Source organism: Uloborus diversus, chromosome 6 (assembly GCF_026930045.1).
Source record: "Uloborus diversus isolate 005 chromosome 6, Udiv.v.3.1, whole genome shotgun sequence".
Taxonomy (NCBI): Eukaryota; Metazoa; Arthropoda; class Arachnida; order Araneae; family Uloboridae; genus Uloborus; species Uloborus diversus.
The window spans coordinates 51870338-51877476 of NC_072736.1; positions in this window are offsets into that span (position 1 = coordinate 51870338).

Genomic DNA, 7139 nt, shown 5'->3' on the forward strand with positions numbered 1-7139 from the left:
TTTATAAATTGAACAACATACAATTAAAAGATATATTAAAATCGTTCCGAAATACAATCATCAAAATATAAACTTAAGGGGGGGGGGGGGACAAAAATATAATATAACTACAGAGTCAACTCTCAATAACTCCAAGTCCCACAGGACCAGCTAAAACCTTCCAGTTACTGGTATTTCAAGTTATGCGAAGTTCCCACAGCCTTCTAAAGAGTTTGGGACCCTATGAAAATTTCGAGATAAAAGAATATTTGAGTTATAAGGCTTTGAGTTATCGAGACTCAACTGTACTTTACAGGTTTGTAGATTGTGGTCCATGCAGGAAGTTTCTGGCTGATATTTCACCTGATGAGTCTCAAGCTTTTTCAGAGTAGAAATGAATTCAAAATAGAACTTTACTCTCTTGAAAAGGCCTGAGGCACGTCAAGCATCATATAAATCCTGGACAAACCACAGCCTACAAGCCTAAGACAGTAGTTATATTATTGACAGCAGCAGAGAATGATTCAGTTTATAATTATAAATTATATCTGGCAGCAGAAACAACTCAATGTTACAATGCCTGTTGCAGACTCTGGAGAAGGTCTACAGACAATTACTGTATTGGGAAGAGCTTTTACCTTCCTGCACAAATCTATCGAATTTTAAATGGAAAAAGAACAGTTCATAATGAAACAGAAAGAATAAGTTAATAAAAAAAAGGCGCCTAAATCTATGCAGGAGTCCTTAGCAGTGGAGGGGTTAAAAGCACTTGCTCCAGTAGCTACCTGTGCCTCAATTTTGCATTTAATTTTGAAGCTTCTTTTAGTCTACCTATTTTTGAATTAGCATTTTATTTTCAAGCATTTCTTGGTGATGATCTCTAATGAAATGATTGTTTCAGAAAGGGCTGAGTTCAATGATTTCCATAGGACTTTTGACCTTTCTGACTTTCTGAAATGATCGATTCAAGTGTTATGGCAAATCTTCTGGTTTTCCTCTTAGACCAGTTTTGGGTTGCTTAATCTGCATTGCTGACTGCTGAAAAAGAATTCTGCAACAGAGAATCATACAATAGTGGGAAAAGTAAAATGAGCAAAAAATGTGGGAGAGGGGAGGAGGGGGGGACAAAAGAGTTCAGACGTACAAAAATAACATTAATAATAACTACACAAAAAATCATTAACAAATTAAAATCACAGGATAATTTATCATAATCCTAATTTTTCAATTTCTATCAACAAAGAATCAAGTATTTTGTCTAAAACATGTTTTTAAAAATCACACACATTTCTACAGAAGTTTTCACAGGTGTTAAGAGAACTTGAGAATTTTTTTTTTCAACTAAAAACACTATTAAAGCTTACAATAAAATAACTTTTTGTAAAGCTTTATTTCAATACACAATATGCCATGGCTTCTGGACCTTAAGTTTGTAATTAAAGATTTTTTTGCTCATTTTTAACTACAGGGTGTCCCAAAAGGTCGTTTACAAACTTAACATGCTGGCCTGTCATATCATGATGAACAAGATTAACATAGTAACATACATTCGCAAACACAATGCTGGCGCACTAAATGCACACAAAGTCAGACACTAACGGATGCACAACATGTCGCATATTTATCACACAAAGCCGATTTTACACAACATTTTAGTTTTGCAGGAAGGTTTATAGCTGTTGTTGAAGTTTGCTGCCTTCAGCTGTCATACACGCGTCGCTACGACTAAATACCGATCGTCGTAATAACGATCCATTCTGACAAGATTTCACCGATGCTGCGTTGTCGTTGCAACGTGGTTATGAGAGCTGGCGGGCCGCAAATTTTAGCAACTGTTTTAAGCTTTGCTTAAATTATAAAATGTTGTGTATAAAACCGTCTTTATGTAATAGATATGCGACATGTTGTGCATCCGTTAGTGTCTGACTTTGTGTGCATGTAGTGCGCCAGCATTGCGTTTGTGAACACATGTTCCTATGTAAATCTTGTTCATCATAATATGACAGACCGGCATGTTAAGTTTGTAAACGACCTTTTGGGACACCCTGTATAAAGGACCCTTTAATGCTACTTACAATTGGAGTGAGAATAATTTTTGGGGAAGGATTATGAAATTGATAATTTAAAACTTCAATGTAGAATAAATTTAGAAACGCTTTGATTAAAGATTCATACAGCTTTACATATTTGTTCACTAAGGAAGATGATTATGTAAAAAAAAAGGCATTTTTATAATAATGAAATAATAGGTGCCAAAATATAATAAAAATCTTCTAATACTGCATACATACTAACAGTCTGCAAATGTGGGGTACTAGATAGAAGAGCAATTTCACACCTGACTATTTTAATATCCAGCTGTGAAATTTAGTAGTACAGTAGACCCTCGTTTTTTATGTGGGTTTATTTTACCCGGTTTCGATTATACACGGTTTAAGATTTGACACCTTTATTTTATTTTACGCGGATGAGTTTCGGTTTTATGCAGATGCGGCAATGCAAACAGATAAAATTTTCCCCTTTCAAAATCCAAACTCCTAAAGATTGCAGATTACATGTAATCAACTATTTTGGCGGGCTAATAATCGAGCTTGGGCCATTGGAGACATTTTATGCGATTGGTTTCCAAAGCTCTTTCTTTCTAGAAGTAAAGTTATTAAACTCACACAGTTCAGAACTCACCGGAAGAAGAGCTTTTAGGAGTGACAAACTAGGCCAAAATCAACGAGGATACATACGTTGGCACAATCAAAAACGTTCACACTGAAAATTTTGTACCATTTCTAGACAATAGAAATGATCTTTCTGATTTGTTAGTGAAGGAAGATTCTATCATGGAAACGACGCAAGTGATCCTGGATGCGTTAATGTTCTGCAGAACATTACAGAGAAAAATTCTTATTAACTGCCAAAAGACTATCATAGCCAGCTTCTCTTTATAAACAGTACACGAAATTAATTCTTGTTTTCTTTATACATGTTGTGCATAAAAGTCGATATAAATACACATTAATTACTTATTATACAATTAGTCATCACTAAAATGAAGTATTTTGTTATCTTCGAAACCAAACCCCCTTTTTAACACTAGTATTAGGTCTCAATTTAAGTGGTTTCAATTTACGCGGCATTTCCATGGAACGTAACATTCACGTAAAACGAGGGCCTACTGATTAGTAAAAGCTGTACATTGAATAAAATAAAATTTTGAATAAAAAATAATTAAATGAATAAAAAATTGAATAAAACATTGAATAAAAAATAAATATTGAATAAAAAAATAAACATTGAATAAAAAATAATTAAATGATTTCCACAAAACAAAACTTGGGTCTCTTGTCAAATTAAAAAAAAAAAAAAGCCGAATCTTAAAATCCCATATGAACCAAGGTTAGTTTTTATACATTTATTTTTGCACATATGCCAAACGAAGCAAAGACATATGCTTCTGAAGATTTTAAAAGTCCAAAGAGTTCCTTCTCTATTCAGTATATTATTAGAACTGTGTAAATAGAGAGTAGTTAGAAAATCTTCATAAATTCTGTGCTCAACCAGCTTTTTCTTTTTTAAGCACTTTTTTTATACTTGGCCTGATTGTGACGGAGAAATCTGAGGTCTGGTTTTGCTTATATCTCTGCAACTAGATCTCTTAGAGACTTTGGAATGTCACTAAATGATTTGCTTAATCTTAAGGTACAACTTAGCGCTGAAAAATTAAAATTCTAAAATAAAATAATTATTTCAGTTAGGATGGAAAACAGCAAATTTCACGTATTTCCCAATTAAATGTTTAAATATAAAAACCATTCAAATAATCAGTAATCCAACGTTATAAGCACAAAAATTGTAAAATATTGCAGACACGTGTTTTAGTGTTACAAGGAACACCTTTTTCAATGCAAAGAAGTGTGAGCTTCTGGATGAAAAGTCATCCGAGACAAGCAACACAATGGAATAGGAGATAGTATAATTATCAAAAAATAGAAATTAAACAAAACAAAAAAGATAAAATGACACCTGGAGGCAAAATTTATTATATAATTCCATCAGGAAAAAAACGTTAAGTAATAAATTTTCCAATAAAACCCATAAGCAATGCAAAAAGTCCAATATTGAAACTACTCTGAATAAATTAGCAATACATTTACCAGCGGAAAAAAACTATGTATGGGAGCAATGTATCAAATGGAGAAATTCAGGAAAAAAAACAGAGTGAAAGATAAACATATTGGAATTATATTCAGTAAATTACTGCCCATTATTATGGGCGTAATTTACTGAATATACTATGCCTTGCCAACAATCTTCGAGTTGAACCGAACGATTGCTTCGGTCACTCCTCTGGTCTGTGCTAATTCTATTTTAGCAACCAGTTTGTTTGGTCCTCTTGGCTTCCTTAAGAGGTTTTCCATCTCCAGCTCAGTCACTTTCCTATGCCGGGCTGATGAGTGCTAATAAGCACGAAACTGCAGTCCTCGGCTGGAAATGACTGAGCTGGCGGTGTATTTCATATATTGGAATTTGTTAATCACAAAACGAAATAAGAAAGCAAAAACTGAAAAAAAAAGTAAGAAATGAACAACTTTTACATAAAATAATAGAAAAACTAAACCAATTTTAACAAAGGAGTCCACACAGAAGAAAAATAGGGAATTGCACCCAGAAAAGTTATTTTGTCCTTTTGAGTGCATTATGAAAAGTGCTTGGTATTTTTTAAAAAATTCTGTTATTTATCAGTAATGCCCATAATAAAATTACAGTTTATTGCAGTGATAATAAACTTACAAAAGCATTTTTCAAGAAACTATGTCAGCTACTTTCAGTTCTATTCAAATGCATTCATGGAAGAAAGATTTAGCCAATTTTTTTGAAGTCTTTAGTTGAAAATAATATCCTTGCAAAATTCAAATGCAAACATTCATTTACAATTAATAAGTTGCTTTCTCAAACATATAAATTTAAGATTATTGAATCACCACGCAAACAAATTAGAGTGACTGAGTTGAATATTAAATTCAAGGGCTTGATTTCAATCATTACATATAATACAAAGAAACCTACCAAATGGTGCATTCGAGTTTATATAATAGGATGGTGGATTCTACTGCCGACTACATGTATGGTACTATATTGAATTGCAGTGCTTTAACGTCAGAGACATTGACAAGACCTGGCTATCCAAATTCTGCTCCACCTCTACACAATGGTGCCTGATAAAATTCCCCTTTTTCAGGGACAGCAAATGTTTAGAATCTTTATTATAAAAGTTACATCTTACCTCAAGAATTAAACAAGCTAAAGTGCCAATTAATTGGGATATATCTAAAAATAGATATGAGATGACATGTCACATAAAAAACCGAAATTCCCGAAGAAATCTAGCTGCATGTGGCAAAGATAATACTTTATTTTTACTGTAGAAAAACCAAAGTGAGACATTTTTGACCCCCTTAGATAACTGCAGTAATAATTCCCTTAAAAAGGATTTTATAGGGCTGTTGAAAGTTGAGAAGGCATGTTGGAGATAACTTTATAAAATACTACACCAAACAAAACTATAGAACATGTTTAACAAAGTATTTTTTTAAAATATAACGTAAACTGTTAAAATATAAAATGTGAAATTGCGTCTGGAATTATTTTAGGTTAGTAGTAAGAAACTCTTGAAATAATTGAGAAATTGTCTTGAGTTTCTGGTTTCCTGGGCACCAAGAACCTTGAGCACGAAGAGCTAAAACTTAGTCATTTGCATTAACAATTGCCTTTAAGGTTTTAAAAATTTCAAAGAGCTGTTTTTCTAATCATTACACAAATGAAGTTTCATAAAAAGTTAGTATCAAGCACAGCTTTTCGATCTTGAAATCTCAAAAAATTATTTTTTGGTTGAAAATATCAATGCTACACTGTCAATGATGCTACAAGAAAGAAAGAAAACAAGAAACTTTTGCAGAACAGCTTTGCATTAATCTTATAATTAAAAACTGAGCACATGTATCTATGTCTGAATTACTTCTCACGAACGCCAGTAAACTAACCATAGAACCAGGTTTTGATATGTTCGTAATTTTCCCGTCTTTATGTTTGGCTATTTAACATAATCCTCCAATAATAATTAGCGGAGATATCAATTAAAAACTTAATTATGATAATAAGATTTCAACATAAAATCCCTATTTTACAAAGGCTTTCCTCCATCACATTATTATTCAGTGCTTCATCTCAACTCTCAGTAACAACGCTTGTGCATGAAGAAAATCATTGAGAAGAAAGATCTGCTGCCCTTTTTTTTTTTAATATGAACAAATAAAACTCTGGCTTTTGTTTTGAGGCTTTTCCTGTAATCGGGGGATTTTAAATGTGTGCTTTTTGGTTATTTTTCCTCAAAACTCCGCAAAATTAAACAGATTTTTTTTTTTTTTGTTCAAGCCTGATTGTTGAACATGCATCACTTGACATAACTTTTATTTTCGAGCGAGACCGTGCAAAGCCGGGCTACGCAGCTAGTGTATAATAAGGTCCACGTTAAAACATTTAAAATACACAATAACAAGGAACAGTGAATATCAAAATGCTAAGAAGAAAACCATAATTCAGCAACGTAGTAACAAATAAAAAATTAAGTAGGAATGTTCTATTAACTGGTAAACATCACAGAGTAATTTTCATGTATTTCTCAAACTTTCCAACTGCTCTTTTCTTAAGATTGGCCATGCCTTCCACTTTTCTTACATTAATGTCATGTTGAAGAAAAAAAGCTGATTGCTCTTTAGAGCGACAACCACATATACCAAGATGTGTAGACCTAAAATTTTTAAATGAAAGTAAGTTATGATGATATAAATTGCATAACAAGTCTAAAACATAACAATTTTCAAGTATGACTTACAAAGATGCAAAACAAAAAAAAAGTCTGAATAATAGTTTTGAAAAACTTCATATTATATCATAGAACAGGGCTGTCCAACTGGCGGCCTGGGAACACATATTGTGGGGCCCACATCGATGTTGACAGTCCTGCCTTTGTAAAGAAGGCAGATCGGCCTCACTTTTCCCATTAAAATGTAGGCAAACTGTTTTATAATCCTTCTGATTCATTGTTTTATAATTAATAATTAACTACTATTAATTGTTATTGCATATGAGGTAAGAGGTTATTGTTC